The sequence below is a fragment of the Sciurus vulgaris genome, assembly GCF_902686455.1.
Source record: "Sciurus vulgaris genome assembly, chromosome: 15".
NCBI classification, from domain to species: domain Eukaryota; kingdom Metazoa; phylum Chordata; class Mammalia; order Rodentia; family Sciuridae; genus Sciurus; species Sciurus vulgaris.
In genome coordinates, this window is record NC_136476.1 from 657535 (window position 1) to 674521 (window position 16987).

Below are 16987 nucleotides of genomic sequence, written 5' to 3' on the forward strand. Positions count from 1 at the left end.
AAATTCCTCATTCTTTCTTAATCAAATCTGAGGGTTTATAACATCTGCTTCTGTCATTAAATTCAGGAGCTAAAACAATTTGCTGATTCCCATGCCTTCCAAAATTAATTCGAATTTTGTGGGGTTATCTAGCTATCAACACTATTTTCAAATGAGCGAACACATAAGCAGGAGCAGAAAACAATGAAATCTAATAGTAACAAATAGGAAAATCATAAATGTGTATGAGCTATATAGGTGTGTGACAGATATATAACAGAAAAGCAAGTCTGTAACATTAGTAATGGCAATGAATATTTGAGTGACAATTTTATTGGTATTTAACAAAGATGTTCACACAAATACATCTTTGAGAAGTTTTTTTTTTTTTCCCCCTAAACCGGGTATTGAACTCAGGGGCACTTAAACACTAAGCCACATCCCCAACCCTTTTTTTAAAATATGTTTTTTATAGACAGGATCTTGCTAAATTGTTTAGGGCCTCATTAAGTTGCTGAGGCTGGCTTTAAACTAGCAATCCTCCTGCATCAGCGTCCCAAGGCACTGGGATTACAGGAAGGAGCCACCACACCTATCTCTCAATTCTGTCTTTGATTTGAAAATAAACTCCACATTTCTTCTGCATTTTTTTTTTTTCATGGATTAAGCACAGAGAACCATTTCTGAAAATCCCATGTTGCCTCTAGTGGGATACAGTCTGATCTCCACAGGTCTGTGATGTCTTTCTATATAATTCTATCAGTGTTGAACAAAGAACCACTTACATTAAATAGACAGTCCTAGCTATTCCAAAGAAAAAAGTGAAGTATGAGAATGCACCTGGAAATTCTTTCATTACTGTGTGAGGTGAGCTATCAACACCATTCTAGATTGTTTAGAATAACTTAAAAGAGATTTCTGTGATATGCATGTCACAGTCCAAATTTGATTAATTCAACAATTAATATATGTGTCATGTATACGTCAACTCTAAGCATGAAAAGATGATTAAAATACAAGTTGCTCTAGGAGGTTCATTAACAGTGTGGGAAAAAGATTAATGAGGAACTACATTATAGTATAGTTTACTATGGACACAACGATGCCCCTATTATCAACAGTCTTAGTAAACTGATTTAACAGTAGTCAGGAAAAGACTGCAAATCTATACATCCTAAACTATATATCCATACATTTTAAATCTATTTTTTAAATATCTATATATTTTAAACTTCAGTAACTTTTAATATGCTATAGTTCTCATTTTCAGAAGACAATTTAATACAAAGAATTTTCATAAAAGATCTATATACAAACATAAAGATGATCCAATGAGACTGATTAGCTTATCTCCTAGTAGCTAAACTAATTTCCTAATATGCACAAAGATTTGTCACAGCTATGGACTCGAATCACTTAATTTTAAAAATAGATTTAAAATTAATTTAAAAAACAAAGTTAACAAACAGTTTATAAAGCTGTAATAATTCACTGTAGTTTTATAGTATAAAACTTTATAATCACAAGTGGCATTTAATGTTAACCAGATGGAGTTTGTTTCTTTTTTATTTCTTAAAATTTTCTTTTCAGTATGTGAAAAATTCCTGTAGAATCAGACAGTAAGAAAATCACTGGGCAGAAAGTTGCTCACATAAATATTGAGTCTCACTGATTTCAGTATTTTAAAAGTACTCTGTTCAAATTCTTGTCCTAAAACCCCAAGCGAAGACAGTTGAAGAATATTATTAAGCATTTCCCTGGACTTCAGATAAGATGGCTTTGAAAGTGAGAAAATAATGGGCTCTTAAGGCAAACAGAGGAATATAGCCTTTATATCTATAATTTGAACACAGGTCTGTAAAATAATCCAAGACACTCAAACATCCATATATGATTGAGACATTACTAAATATTTACAATGATTTTCTTCAAATGGTGAAATTACAGGTGATTTCAATTTTCTTTCCTGCTTCCCCCCTGCTCCCCACTCCTGGCAATGGCCACCATCACTTTTATAAGTGGGGGGAAATTTTTTTCTTTAAAAAAATGCACTTCAAAAGCACAGATCCCTAAATTATTATGTTTTTGGGGGGAGGGGTTACCAGAGATTGAACTCAGGGGCACTTGTCCACTGAGTCCCAGCCCTATTTTGTATTTTTATTAGAGACAGGGTCTCACTGAGTTGCTTAGTACCTCACTTTTGCTAAAACTGACTTTGAACTTGAGATCCTTCTGCCTCAGCCTCCTGAGCCACTGGGATGACAGGTGTGTGACACTGCACCCAGTCCTAAATTATTCTTGAGCACTACTATTTGGTTCAATTATTAGACTAAACTTCTCTACAAAACTTACATGTCAAATTTCCTCTGAAAAAATTCCACAACTATAGTCTTGGTGAATTTATTTAAACAATGACACAGAGATTGTAGCTTTAGCTTTAATTAGAATCCTTTTGACCTTAAAGTAAAAATGCGAAGATGCTGAAGTCTTCCAGTCATCTATAGAGTTGCAAAGCAATTTGAACCAGTGTAATGGACTATAATTCCCATGGGATTGTAACCTGAAAGCTGGCAGTCAGGACTTTTATGAATGTGAGCACACTGGAGCTCACCCAACTCCCAGCTTGCCTGAGGCTCTGCTTTCTGATGTTTATAGCTTTAGGGCCTTGATTTTATGAGGATGTGCCTTCATTGACCTCAGAACCAATCTGGCCCTCACTCTGATTTTCTTCTTACTTTACAGCTGCACATTTCAAACCATCTGCTGCTTCCAGAAATCCTTCTCCTCCAGAAAAGCAGAGCATGAGAAATGCAACCTTTAATGGTATTCTCCACAGCTCCCCCTGAAAATACACCAACATGTACACACAGGCACACTCTACCATATACATCACATGCCTCACACTGACATACACAAGCTGTCTACTACACACACACACACACACCACCCATTCATACCACACACATACCAACAGACATTAGGTATACTACACACATTCTATACACATATACACACACTACATCACATACACACATACCCCACACACACATGAATGACACATACACACACATCCAGAAACATCTGCTCCATACACCCAGCCTGTCAAAGCAGAGTAAGCTACATATGTGCCAAATAACAATGAATATCAACACACTATCTGAGGACTTCTAAAACACATCAAGACTCAGTTCTTTAACATTAAGGTTTTCAAAGAAAAATTTAATCTAAGACAACTATTGTTGCTCAGATGATAATGCTAATGCTACTACTCCAATAGAACAATATCAAATGATAGGGCTAATTAAAATTCTTTCCTATCCTTGACTTTTGAATAATTTATTCTTATTGTGCCTATTCAAGACAATAAAAAAAATTAAATAAGAATAAAACATCCTCAAAGAAGATATCACTTGCCCGAAAACAAAATAAATGAAATAGCCCATAAAACAAACTGAGCACTGCATAATAACAGTTTCATTTAAGGCTAACATCGGGTAGGGGTTATGAGGAGGGATCAGATATTGATTTGAGTGCTTTATTTATTATTTCATCATTTATTGATTCAGTTAAAACTACTGTCTCCAAAACATTTTTACAATTCCCACATGAGTTGTGGATTTGTTTTTCTTGTTTTTTTTTTTTTTTTAATTAATTCAACTGTCAGAATCTTAGGCTCTTGGTTTTAAAAAAACAGCACAGACAAAAGCTTTTAACTATTCAGCATTTCCCTTAAGCAAAATCTGTATCATAAACCACTTTTCAGTCATAAGCTTATCCAGTGTCTTTAAAACATTCTGACTTGTAGACATGTGCTGTTTCTTAACATCTTACACACTCTACTCATTCTGAGAACACATTTGTGTCCCCTCCCTGCTACAGAGTTTCAAAAAGAAACCAGAAAACACACTAAGCCTTAGAGGAACCCCCATGCTAAACTCATCACTAGTCCTTAACCCACAGGCTGTAGTTTTAAGGAAGGGCTGCTTTGGTGAAACTGCTGTCATTTCTGACCTTGGAGAATACCCTGGTGTTGACCTGAGCAACAATCTAACCTAGGAAACAACTGAACATAAATAAATCTGCATGCATGCAAACCCCACCTCATTTGGAAGCAGGGAGAGACGGGGAAGCAAGAATAAATGACTCTATTCATTTTCTTTCTTATTACCACATTAAAACAACAATTGTGGAAATTTTAGAAAACCGAACAGCAAAAGGAAAATAAAAATCACCAGGATGGAGGCTGTGGGGTGAGCTTAATGGTAAAGCACCTGCCTAGCATGTGCAAGGCCCTGGGTTCTATCCCCAGCACTGTCTGAAATAAAAATTAAAATAAATAAAATCATCTAGTTGTAACACTTCACCACAAGAACAGAAGGTTAATACCTGTCGAATCCCCACTGTGCATACAACATACTAAATTTCTTTAAATGTGTGTTTCAGGGGAAAGGACATTTACAATAACTGCCACCTACTGATTGAAAACAATGTATATTTCATCTAATAATTTTGTAAAGAATTGGTGAAAAAAGTTTATGAACATAGACATACTCTAAGATATTTTGAATTCTGTTCCTGTAATGTAAAGGGAAACCAAACTCTGAAGCACTGATGTTTAAATTAACTAGTCTAAACTAGAATCTTTACTGGAGGAAAAAAATATCATATTTATAAATGATATTAAATTTTAAAAATTAGGTATTTGACATCATAGGAGACCTTCACACATGAGAAACCTTGTAGGTTACTCAAGAGTCTCTGTAATTTCCTTGACAGATGCTGAGCATACAGAGAGCAAGTTTCAAACATACCTTTTTTAAAATCACACCCAAAACTTAATAGGACTTGTAATTTTTCTGTAATTCAATATCAAGAAAACAGATCCATTTCCTATAAAATATTAAAATTAAATACTAAAATAAATCTTAAAAGCACTAGTACAATACAGCACATGCAAAAACATCTCTGAGTTGTTCTGCTCAATGATGCTGAGAGAATAATAATCTAGGGTCACATACCACAGAAAAGGGGGACTAATGGAAATGTAATTCTCAAGCCAATGGTGACCACGATCATTACAATAGGCTGAACACAGCAGGACTTGCCCAGGGCTAGACACACAGAGCACAGGAAAAAAATGACTGGTCTCCATGTTATCTGGTTATTCATTTACATCATGTGAATTCATGAGGCCAAGGACTGATGGAAAGGATTTATTCTTTAATCTACTGAAAAAAACATGCTTCCTCGAAAGTGCTCTTCCTATTCATACATTTTCATAATTGAATCAAAAATAACAAATGAATCAAAGAGAAACACCGCACACTTTAAAAATAAGTATACCTAACACAAGGGTATATATGTATTTATTTATTTATTGGTGCCAGGGATTGAACCCAGAGGCACTTAACCACTGAGACACATCCCCAGCCCTTTTTATTTTTTATTTTGAGACAGGGGCTCACTAAGTTGCTGAGGCTGGTTTTGAACCTGTGATTCTCCTGTCTCAGCTTCCCAAGACTATGGGATTACAGGCATGTGCCATCAAGCCTGGCCAGGAAAGCATTTAAACCTATCATTTTACTTGTCCCTATTGTTATCTACCAACAAAATGTGCTTTAAGTTATACTTCATGTATATCTAACATATCAAAATACACTCTATTGTCATATGTATCTAAAAAGAACAACAAGCTACTTTTGCTAACACCCTACTGATAACTTAAGATAAACTTAGTGGAATATAAGGATCTAGGGAACATCTGTAGGGATCAGCATTTTAGGAGTATGGGAAGACCCAATGAAATGTCCAACATGATGCCCTAGTTCTTGGCAGCAAGGACTGGGAGAGATAAAAACCAGCGGGTTAAAAATTTCCAAGCCAAACCAGTTAGAATAGCACTGCAGCCTTTAAAAAAATAAATTGCCAAAATAATCCATCTACGTTGTTGCCACATGTGCACCACATATCAGAGTGTATATTTACTGAAAAGTATGTCCTAATGTTTACTAAATAATTTCCCCACCAATAAATCAGAGCAAATGTGTGAATTAAAAAAAAAAAAAAAAGAAATTGGGGGGCTGGGGATGTAGCTCAGTTGATAGAGTGCCTGCCTTGCATGCACAAGGCCCTGGGTTCAATCCCCAGCACCACGAAAAAAAAAAAAAAGAAAGAAAGAAAGAAATGGGGATAGTAACCACCACAGGATTATGGTGGGGGCTAATACTAACAAATTAAAGTACTTTTAAAGTGGCAAACCAAGCCAGGAACAGGGCACATACCTGTCATTCCAGCAACTCCAGAGGCTGAGGCAGGAAGATCACAAGTTCAAGGCTAATCTCAGTGAGACTCTCTCAAAATAAAAAAAATAAAAAAATTTTAAAAAATAAAAAGGAATGGAGATGTAAAGTACCCCTGGGTTCAATCCCCAGAATAAAAAAATAAATAAATAAAGGAGAGAGGGAGTTGAAAAAAATGGCAAAGCACTATGCAAATCTATATTTAAATAGACTTTAAGAAAAGAAACCCGAGAACTGCTCTAAGAAAATGAGTTTCCACAATGGATCAATTAAAGATTAATTGTTCCAGGCAGAGCACAGTGGTGCACACCTGTAATTGCAGGGACACAGGAGGCTGAGATAAAAGGAAGGCAAGTTTGAGGACAGCCTGGTCAACTCAGCAAAAACTTGTCTCAAAATAAAAAAATTAAAAGGGCTATATATTTAGCTCAGTGGTAGAGCACCTCTGGGTTCAATCCTCAGTACCAAAAATAAAAAGATTAATTGTTCCTATGAAGAAAGGATTCCTGACTATGAAAATGTTCCTCACTGGGTCCATCAGTTAGCAGAAGGTCTCCTAATGCCTCCCCCAGCTACAGCTAGCACACCAGAGGCACACATGTATTCTGGTCTAGGTCAGCCTGTGGTTCTTGCCCCTTCTCTACCCAGCTGATGCTGCCTATGAATGCACAGAGCCAACTGCTGACTCTGGATGCTCCCCTGGAGCAAGTCCAAATAGATTTCAGCAGAAACAAAACAAAACTGTAGAAATGCTCAGGTTTCTCTGAGATCTACCCTGTAGTAAGGACAGGAATGTGATCAAGGGATCAAAGACTCACAACCTGCTTGGACTTGGGCTACCCAAGTCCACACTCTTTCCTCCTTTCCACGTGTTTGCTTGGCTTTTAAAATCACATCCGTTCACTATCTAGACACACGGTATAGACATACTTTGGCATCTTTAATTTCACAATACTGTTAGTGTCTGTGCACTGCTAGATGCATTTCTGTCCCAGCAGCTTTTCAAAGACTCCATTATCTTAGGACCAATTCCATTCCTTCATTTTACATGTAGATATGAAGACACACATACATACATATATACACACATACACATACATAACAAATATACAAATTGTTCAATGTGCATTAATATATATTTTAGATATATTTATTTGTTTCATATCTTCATTTATATCTATTATTTATGTATTTATCATGTTATATATTCATACAAATATATTTAGAGAAAGTACATGTTTTTTAACCCAGGCTTTAATTATGGTCTCATAATAAAGATTTAATTAAAATCTTTCTGCTTGTTTCTGCCTTTAACTGTCCCCTTCTATTCCATTCATAGAAGTAATATATTCCACACCCTTCAGACTATACCTAACCAACAGTGAAAGTAAAAGGCCCCATAGTTGAAATATACTAACATTCGAATTTTATTTTAAAATGCATAAAGGCTGATGTGAACTGACTGGATGGATAAGATAGATGGAAGGATAGACATGCAGTAAAGGAAATATAGCTAAATGTTAGCAAGTGTACAATCCCAGTGGAGGGCAACTTCTTGGTATATATTTGCAAATGTTCATAATAAAATGTTGGGGAAAAAAGGAGAGGGTAGAAGAGGAGAAATGAGTTTTCTCTTCTCTCGAAGCATCAAAGGGCTCTCTTATGGACACGTGGCTTTGTGTATTCAACAGTTCACTCATTCTTTTACTGTCTAGTACTTGCAGATTTTTATGGAGGACTGTTCAAAAAATATGATCAAGATAAGAATTGTTATTTTATAACATGTGAAAGATTATTTAATACATTTTAGATTTCAGAGTTAAAAAACAAAACAACATCACAGGAAAATAGTACAGCATGCTTGTCCTAATGATGAACCAGGATGTTGACAAACTTTTTCTGTGAAGAACTACACAGCAGGGGCTAGAGTTGTGACTCAGTGGTAGAGCACATGCCTAGCACGTGTGAGGCACTGGGTTTGATCCTCAACACAACATAAAAATAAAGGCATTGTGTTCATATACAACTAAAAAAAAAATATGAAAAAAAAAAGACCTACCCAGTAAATATTCTCAGGTATGAGGGTGACACATCTTTGTCACAACCACTGCACTCCGCCATTGTAGTGCAAAAGAAATCACAGACTAAGCAAATGGGTATAGCCATGTATCCATGTTCCAATAAACTTCACGTCACACAATATTTTTGTTGTTCTTTGGATTTTTTTCCCCAATCATTTTAAAATGTCAAAATCATTCTTAGTACATGGGCTGTGAGAAAAAAGGATTGCCCAGATGTGGCCTTGAAGTCACAGTTAACCACCTGCTGATTTAAAAAAATAAATAAATAAAATAACGGAACTTTGGCAATTACCCCACCAGTTAAACCAGGTGGTGCTTACCAATACAAGAAGATCCAAAAGTGTCATCAATTCCAATTTGGCCAGAGAGAGAAGGACCTACCCTCAGCACTAAAGACAGTGTAGGAACATGTTATTAATAATGATACTACCTCATAAAAGACAAAACCAAGAGGCAGGTCTATAAATTCTCAGTATATAAACACATTATCAAAAAATACCAGCCCAGGTGACACACAAGAGGAAAAAGAGCTACTTAAGTAAGGAAATAGTTATGGTTTGGATTTTAAATGTTCCCCAAAGGCCATGTGTGGGCACCAACGTGGCACTATTGGGAGGTGGTAGACCTTTAGGAGGTGGGGTCTAGTGGAGGGAAGTTAGGTCATTGGGAGTATGCCTTGATGGGGATATTTCTGCTTTCTGGTTGCTATGAGATGAGTGAGCAGTTTCCTCCACCATGGGTCTCCACCATAGTGCTCTGCCTTGCCACAGGGTCTAAGGCAATTGGACCAAATGACCATGGATCGAAACCATGTGAGCCAAAATAAGTCTTTTTGTCACAGCACTGAAAAACTGACTAACATAGGAGCCCCTGGAGATTCTTGGAACTGATACCTATCTTAGTTCCCCTTTCTTCATGTTCACCAATACTCTCTAACATTCCAAGAATCTTTCTTATGCTCACAGCAACCAATAAGAGTTTAAATTTCAATTAGCCTTTTAGACAAGGAATGACACATTTAAGTAGCTGTATGAAATCCTTAGGCATATTTCTTCTTGTGACAGTTGGGAAGGGGGCTGTTTTCTCTTAGCATAAAACTGAAGTGGTTATAGAACAAAAAGTAGGTCCAAATCTTCACCTTGTTGGTCTAGGATCAGACTTCCTTAACAGGACTCCCATAGCACAAGAAATAAAAGCTAGAATCAACCACTGGGATAGATTCAAACTAAAAAGCTTTCTCTCAGCAAAGGAAACTGTCAGCAATGCGAAGAAAGAGCCTACAGAATGGGAGAATATCTTTGCCAATCATACTTCAGATAGAGCACTAATCTCCAGAATCTATAAAGAACTCAAAAAACTCTACTCCAAGAATTCAAATAATCCAGGCGACAAATGGGCTAAGGAAATGAATAGACACTTTACAGAAGAAGATCTACAAGCAATCAACAAACATATGGAAAAATGTTCAACATCTCTAGTAGTAAGAGAAATGCAAATCAAAACCACCCTAAGATTCCATCTCACCCCAATTAGAATGGTGATTATCAAGAATACAAGCAACAACAGGTGTTGGCGAGGATGTGGGGAGAAAGGTACACTCATACATTGCTGGTGGGGCTGCAAATTAGTGCAGCCACTCTGGAAAGCAGTGTGGAGATTCCTTAGAAAACTTGGAATGGACCCTCCATTTGACCCAGCTATCCCACTCCTTGGCCTATACCCAAAGGACTTAAAATCAGCGTACTACAGAGATACAGCCACATCAATGTTCACAGCTGCTCAATTCACAATAGCCAGACTGTGGAACCAACCTAGATGCCCTTCAATTGATGAGTGGATAAAGAAACTGTGGTATATATATACAATGGAATATTACTCAGCCATAAAGAATGATAAAATTATGGCATTTGCAGGCAAATGGATGAAATTGGAGAATATCATGCTAAGTGAGATAAGCCAATCTCAAAAAGCCAAAGGACGAATGATATTGCTAATAAGTGGAGGATGACACATAATGGGGGGGAGGGAAGGGTTAGTGTTAGGGTTAGAGTTAGGGTTAGGGAGGGGGGCAAGTATGGAAGAAGGAAGTACTGTATAGAGGGTAAAGAAGGGTGGGAGGGGTGGGGGCAAGGGAAAAAATAACAGAATGAATCGAACAACATTACCCTATGTAAATTTATGATGACACAAATGGTATGCCTTTACGCCATGTACAGAGAAACAACATGTATCCCATTTGTTTACAATAAAAAAAAAAAAAAAAACTGAAGTGGCTGCTCCTCTACTTTTTCCCACCCTTCTGTGGGTCAGTACCCAACAGAAGTTTGCACCAGGCTGAAACACACTGTCTTTACTGATCCACAAAAGCCCTCCTACTCTAAAGCCTTCAGATAGTCTCACATCATAACCACTTTTTTGGCATTTATTCTGTTTTCCCCTATTCAGTGAAGAAAATACAGAAAAGCCCAAAGGAAAAAGTCAGGTCTCTGACTTTTATCTCTTCTTTGAAGACTACTGTCTCTTCTCTGAATGACAGTACAAAGGCTGGAGGCAGTAATAGTAAATCCCAGTTAAATATTTGCAGTGGGTACAGAAGCACAGGTAGAAGGTCAGCCTCCCACTCAGAGGAGACCCAGTGCTCATATGCCAGCTATGATCCATGTGAGGACGGACATGAGAAGCACTGTGAACCCGCTACATGCAACAATGAAAAGATCAGATAATTTTTTTCCCTAAATAACATTTTGACAAAGATATCTCTCCTCATCTAACTCTCCCCGTTTTTTGCTTGATAGAAAGGGTTAGACAGATACTTTAACATAATGCTTCCACTGACTGTCCAAAGAGTAAGCATTTCTTAAGTTCATCAGTCTCTATTTTTAAAAGGTCTGATGTTAACATTTGGCTCACAGCTGCTACATCCCCTTGGGGAAGGAAATTACTTTTAAAACCTTCTTTGAAGGAGAGACTTGCATGAATATGGAGAGGTCATTGGTCTGGCCCCAGTGACTATCTTTGTTCCAGGGAAGATGACCTTCACAAGAGTCCCTTGGGGATTTCCTTGAATGTTGGTTACCACCTGCCACAAGAAGGCTTCCCTCTGTGCATCCTTGTCCTGTGGTACCATTGCAGGAAACCCTCTGACACAAAGGGAAAATGGTTCATGCAGTCTGTCCCAAACTGTCACAATTCCCTCTATGGGTGGAGCTTTAAAATTAAATGATGCTTATCTTTTTTAAAAGCTAACATCAATTTTCTCAGGCAGAGGGAATTCATTCTGGAATGCATGAAGAAGTACTTTTCATCCACTATTAAAACTAAAAGGGAATATATACATATGCGTATTAACTTTCTCTTTCAATTTCAAAATGGGTCATGAAAAGCAAATCATTTGACCCTTCAAGAGACTGAGGTTTTTCCATGCTTAATAAAAATTCCCCATACAAAACAAACTTGAAATCAACTTATGAATTTAAAACAAAGCCACCCTATAGAGGTATAACTTCAGGGATTGGTAACACAACCTATGCTAGTGTGACAGTGTCTTTCAGGTCAATATTACAAGTTACACAAGCTCTAAACTGCTTCCCCTGGACTTCAGACAACTACATGAAAATGACAAATTCAAACATCGGTTCATTCCTCCAACTCCAGAAAATGCTATGTTGCTAGTGATAGGGAACAGAGAGTCCTGAGCAGTGGGAACACAAGGTTAAGGGAATAACCTTGTGGGCCCATTGTGCTGACCTCCACATGCTTTCACTTTGAAAAAAGTGGTTTACCTGCAGCCTGCCTTAAGTCCACAGGATATGTCACATTCCTCAGCAAACCATCTGCAGGAAAAATGCAGGCCCTGATATGCTAAAAAGAACACAAGTCACCCTAAAGGAGGGACTTCTGTGACACTTACACAGAGCAGATGCCGGAATTCAGAGCGAGAAGAATAATTCCTCCTAACCATAAAATCTGTTAAGAACAGGTTCCAATTAGAACTGATTAGCAGTGTTCCAAGTGACCTAAAGTTCTCATGACAGTGGGGACTTGAAAGTCTGATGTCATATTGCTGTCAGTCAAAAGTCTGAGGATACCTGGGCAGGACTCTAGGAACTTCCCTGGGATCCCAATAAAACTGGAGAGCAGGAGGAAAGCACCATCCCCTCTCCTCTCTAAGAGTGTCCCCTCTTTCTCCCTCGAGTGTCCCCTTTTCCCATTTCTCATCCCTTCTAATAAACTCATGCCTATTACTCTGAGCAACATGTCTGAAATCATTCTAGCCTAATCACAAGAACTGGGGTCTTCACACCTGCCTCAGTTTCACAGAAGGTCTATCCCCTGCAACCCTATGGTATAAGTCATGGTGACAGAATAATGACAGAGCACAAGAGAACCACATAGGTCTTGTTGGAGAAAAGAGAACAAGGTGAGACCACTATGTCACTCCCAAATACCAGAGGAGAATGTATAATAATAACAACAACAATAACAATAGCAGCAGCAGCAACAGCAGCACTGCAATAAGCATTTAGATACATTCTCTGCTGTAGTCTGTGAAAACACCCAGAAACCACTCTGGACATGGGAACTCACATAAGAGATTTTATTAAGCAGACAGGCAGAGTGTCTGCCTGCAGGGTGAGAGAGAGAGGGAGAAAGATGAGAGAGAGAGAAAAGAGAGAGAGAGAGAAGAAAAAGAGGAGGAGGAGGGGAAAAGTGAGAGCAAGTGAGGTGAGGAGAGAGAGAGAAAATGGCTGTGGAGCTATTCTTAAGTAGTCAAAATTTCTCGGGTTAATAACAATAGACCAATGACTGATGAGAATGTTTGCAGGCTGATGAGTAGACCAATGGCTGGGTAGGATGTTCGCAGACTTATGATCTGGGTTGTAAAATGGTGTGGGGGAGGTTTGGTGGCAGCAAAATAGCAGATTTGATGCCAATAGTCTGCACAGCTCTCCATGGCATTTCTCGTATTTTGCAGTAAGGAAGCAGGAGTTCTGAGAAGTTGAGGAGGTTATCAGATCTTCTTCCACACCATGCATTTTCATGAAACCCCAAATTTAAAGGGCCAGAGGAAACCAAGAGAAGATTTGGAGCAGGAGAAGGATTCCCACTACAACAGAGTGGATCTGATTTGCCCTAGGGGCAAATGACATGGACTCATCCCCTGGATCTTCTCCTGACCCCCTGGATGGGTGGGGGAAGGGGTTCCTTGCTCCAGGGAAGCCCAATTCTGTTGTCCTTGCAGGTAAAGGGTTGTCAACTACAGTCCATGTGCTGTTGAAGCTCTGCCTCTTCCAGTGTAAGCTAGACATTTCCTTGCAATCAAGAAACGAACATAAACTAATAACCAACACACTATGCCGGGAATTGCCTCAGGCATTCACACTTTAATATTGAGCACCTATTATGTGTCAGGCACTATTGTAGATGCTCCTGATAAAATAAAGATACTTTCTCAATGAGTCACAGAAGGTAACAGTCTTATCTGGTATATTGGTTATATAAGGTTATGTTGAAGTACCTTAGAAACCGTTAAGAGCTAGAGGAAAAGCAGAGCAGAAAATGGGGTACAATATCAGACAAGGAGTGATTTTTATAGAGTGACTGAGTTCAACTTCACTGAGAAAGTGACATCTGAGCAAACACTGATGGAGGAAAGGTTTAACTATGTGGCTCTCTGGGGGAAGAGCATTCAGGAAGAAGGATCAGACAAGGAATTATAAAAAAAAAAACCTCACATGAACACAGCATCAATGTACTTATGCACACAGAGGCCTCTCAAGCCTCATTAATGTAGGCAAGTGTTCAAAGTACACGAATCTTACACTGTACATTAGTGTTAGTGTCGTCAGCACATGGCTGAATGTGTGGAACTCAAACCACCTATGTATACTGCAGGAGGCACACATGCAATTGGAATGCTTCTGAAATGTAATTTTCCATTTCAAAGTCAGTAGAATGCAGCAGCAAAGGATTAATGATTTCTGCACTCCAAGCAGCAAAGGATCACTTGCAGACAAGGCTGTAGCTATAAGATCACTTCCTATCCTAGGATTTTCTCCTGGCTTCATGTGCGTGCTTCAAAGGAGAAGTATTTTAAATGCTACTTGCTAAAAAAGAAGGATGTGAAATAACCACCTGGGGGGAGTCCCAATAATCCAGACAATATCAGCTCAAAAAGAAACTCAGTGTTTGGAAATTGTCCAAAGAAAACATTAGGTTTGTGTTTTGATACACGTATTAATGGAAGACAGGACTGTGTACACATCTATTTAAGTGTCTTTTTAAGGCTTTGGGGATCTTTTGCCAGATCACCTTCTTGGAAGACCTGCATTCAGAAAGCAGCTAATTCCAGGAATAGAGCTTACCTCAATGAGTACAAGTTCTATTTTGTACTCTGCTGGGGATAGCCCTCAGCTAACCAAGGCACTGCCTGTTCAGAACATGGTCTACCCTGAGCAGCTGGTGAGCAATGGTAGAAGCCGGAATATTCTACAGCATGAGATGTGATTTGGACTTGCAAACCCAATGGGTTGCAAGGACTATTATTACATCCTGGGGTTCTGAGAGGAGTGAGTTCAACATCAGGGACCTAAGAGGTTCACTGAGCCTCTATCTTGGTGCATTTGCCAATGTTATAACAAAATATCTGACACTGGATACAGGAAAGAAGTTTATTCAACTCAAGAGTTTTGGAGGATGAATGTCCCAGTATGGTGGTTTCATCTGTTCCAACTCTGATGACAGGCTTCTGACTCAACCACAACATGGTAGATGGTAGTGGGAACACATGCATGAGACCAGGGAAGCACCAGGCTTTTTTTTTTTTTTTTTTTTTTTTTTGGTACCAAGGATTAAACCCAGGAGTATTTAACTACTGAGCAACAACCCCAGTCCTTTTTAATATTTTATTTTGAGACAGGATCTTGCTAAGTTGCTTAGGGCCTTGCCAAGTTGCTGAGGTGGCTTTGAACTTGCAATCCTCCTGCCTCAGCCTCCTATGCCACTGGACTACAAGTGTGCACCACCACACCAGCCAGGTTTGCCCTTTCCCATGAGACCTGACTCACTTCTGAGTGACAGCACTAATCCATTCATAAAGGTAGAGGCCCTGTCACCTTATTACCTTCCACTAGGCCTCACTTTTTTAAAGTCCTATCACTTCAACCTGCACACTGGAGACCAAGCTACCAGCACATAAGACTTTGGGAGAGCAAACCCTATTCAACCAAAGCACCCCTCATAATGATAAAAACAAACTGGAAAACAACTGATCTGCCCAAGACAAATAACACTCAAGCATACAAGTCAAGGTCAAGAGCTGAGTGGTAGCCATGCTACCACTGGGATTCTTCATAGTCACTGGGAGACCCAACACCTAGCTCTCCTCACTGCAGTGTGCACTAAGACTTCACTCTTACAGAATGTTTATGAAATTTTGTTTCCATAATACAGACAATGATAGTTACAGACAACTAACAACATAATGGGTGCTACACTGTCAAGTGTTCAGTGTGTTGAAACCCCATGTGTTCAACAGGTTCTTTCTATCCCCTTCCTCCTTGGCTTACACTGCTAACAAGTCTCCCTCTTCTCATGGAAAGAAATCTGTCACACTGTTCTCTGTCTTTGAAGTAGAAAATGACATATGGAAATAGTTTAGTGTGAGTTCTGAGTTTTCAGAGAAATCTCCTTACAATATTTCTAATTGGCCTCAACATCAAAGAAGGCCTGTCATTCATAGGAAAGAGCAACAGAGAATAATTAAGGACAGCAGAATGGTGAGACGTCAACTAGACTCAGGCACAGTGACAATACCACTATCATCAATACCATAAAGGACTATTTGATGCATAATCATACAAATTATTTTGGGGAATGCTGCCCCAAAAGCTTTGTCCTCAAAAGAAATACAAACATATTTAGTTAGTATCACAATGATTCTCTAGAAAGATTCCCATTCACTAGTAGATGGAAACAGAATGCTAGTACCTGCTATGTAGGGGGACACATTCCAAGATGCCCTGTTGAAGCCTGAAACCTCAAATATTACCATGCTATGCTTTTTCTATGTATAAACTAGATATAGTCCAGGATTAAAAACAATAATCAACAATGAAATAGAACTATTTTAACAGTATTCTGTAATAAAAGTTATATGAATATGATCTCTCAGTTCCCCTTTTCTTTCTCAGTCTTAAAAATATTTACTAAAATTTGCTGTAACTGAAACTGCAGAAAGCAAAACTGGAGAAGCAGAGACTAAAAACCCTAATGTCCTTCAGCAGGTAAACAGATGAACTGTGAGTATTCATACAAAGGTATACAACTCAGCAATAAAATGGGATAAACTATCAATATAAGAAACAACAAGGATGAATCTCAAATGCTTTATGCCACACAGACTGAAAATGCATATATGCTATGATTCTATCGCTATATCTTTCTCAAAATGGGGAGACTACCAGAACAGAAAACTGACCACTGGTTGCCAGATACAAGGGAAGGGTCTGGGATGTGGACCACTAACTACAAGGCACACATGGGAACATGGAACTGTTCAATGTCTTGATTACAGTGGTGGTTACATGACTGTGTGTTTGTTAAAACTCAGGTCTGTACAGTGAACAG

General features: G+C 38.5%; 1 protein-coding gene across 4 annotated transcripts in view; it reads right to left on the reverse strand.

Annotated features, from left to right (window-relative positions):
• Positions 1 to 16987, reverse strand: part of DAPK1 (death associated protein kinase 1) — a 192483-nt gene that overhangs the window by 149363 nt on the left and 26133 nt on the right. The gene's annotated exons all lie outside the window — the stretch shown is intronic.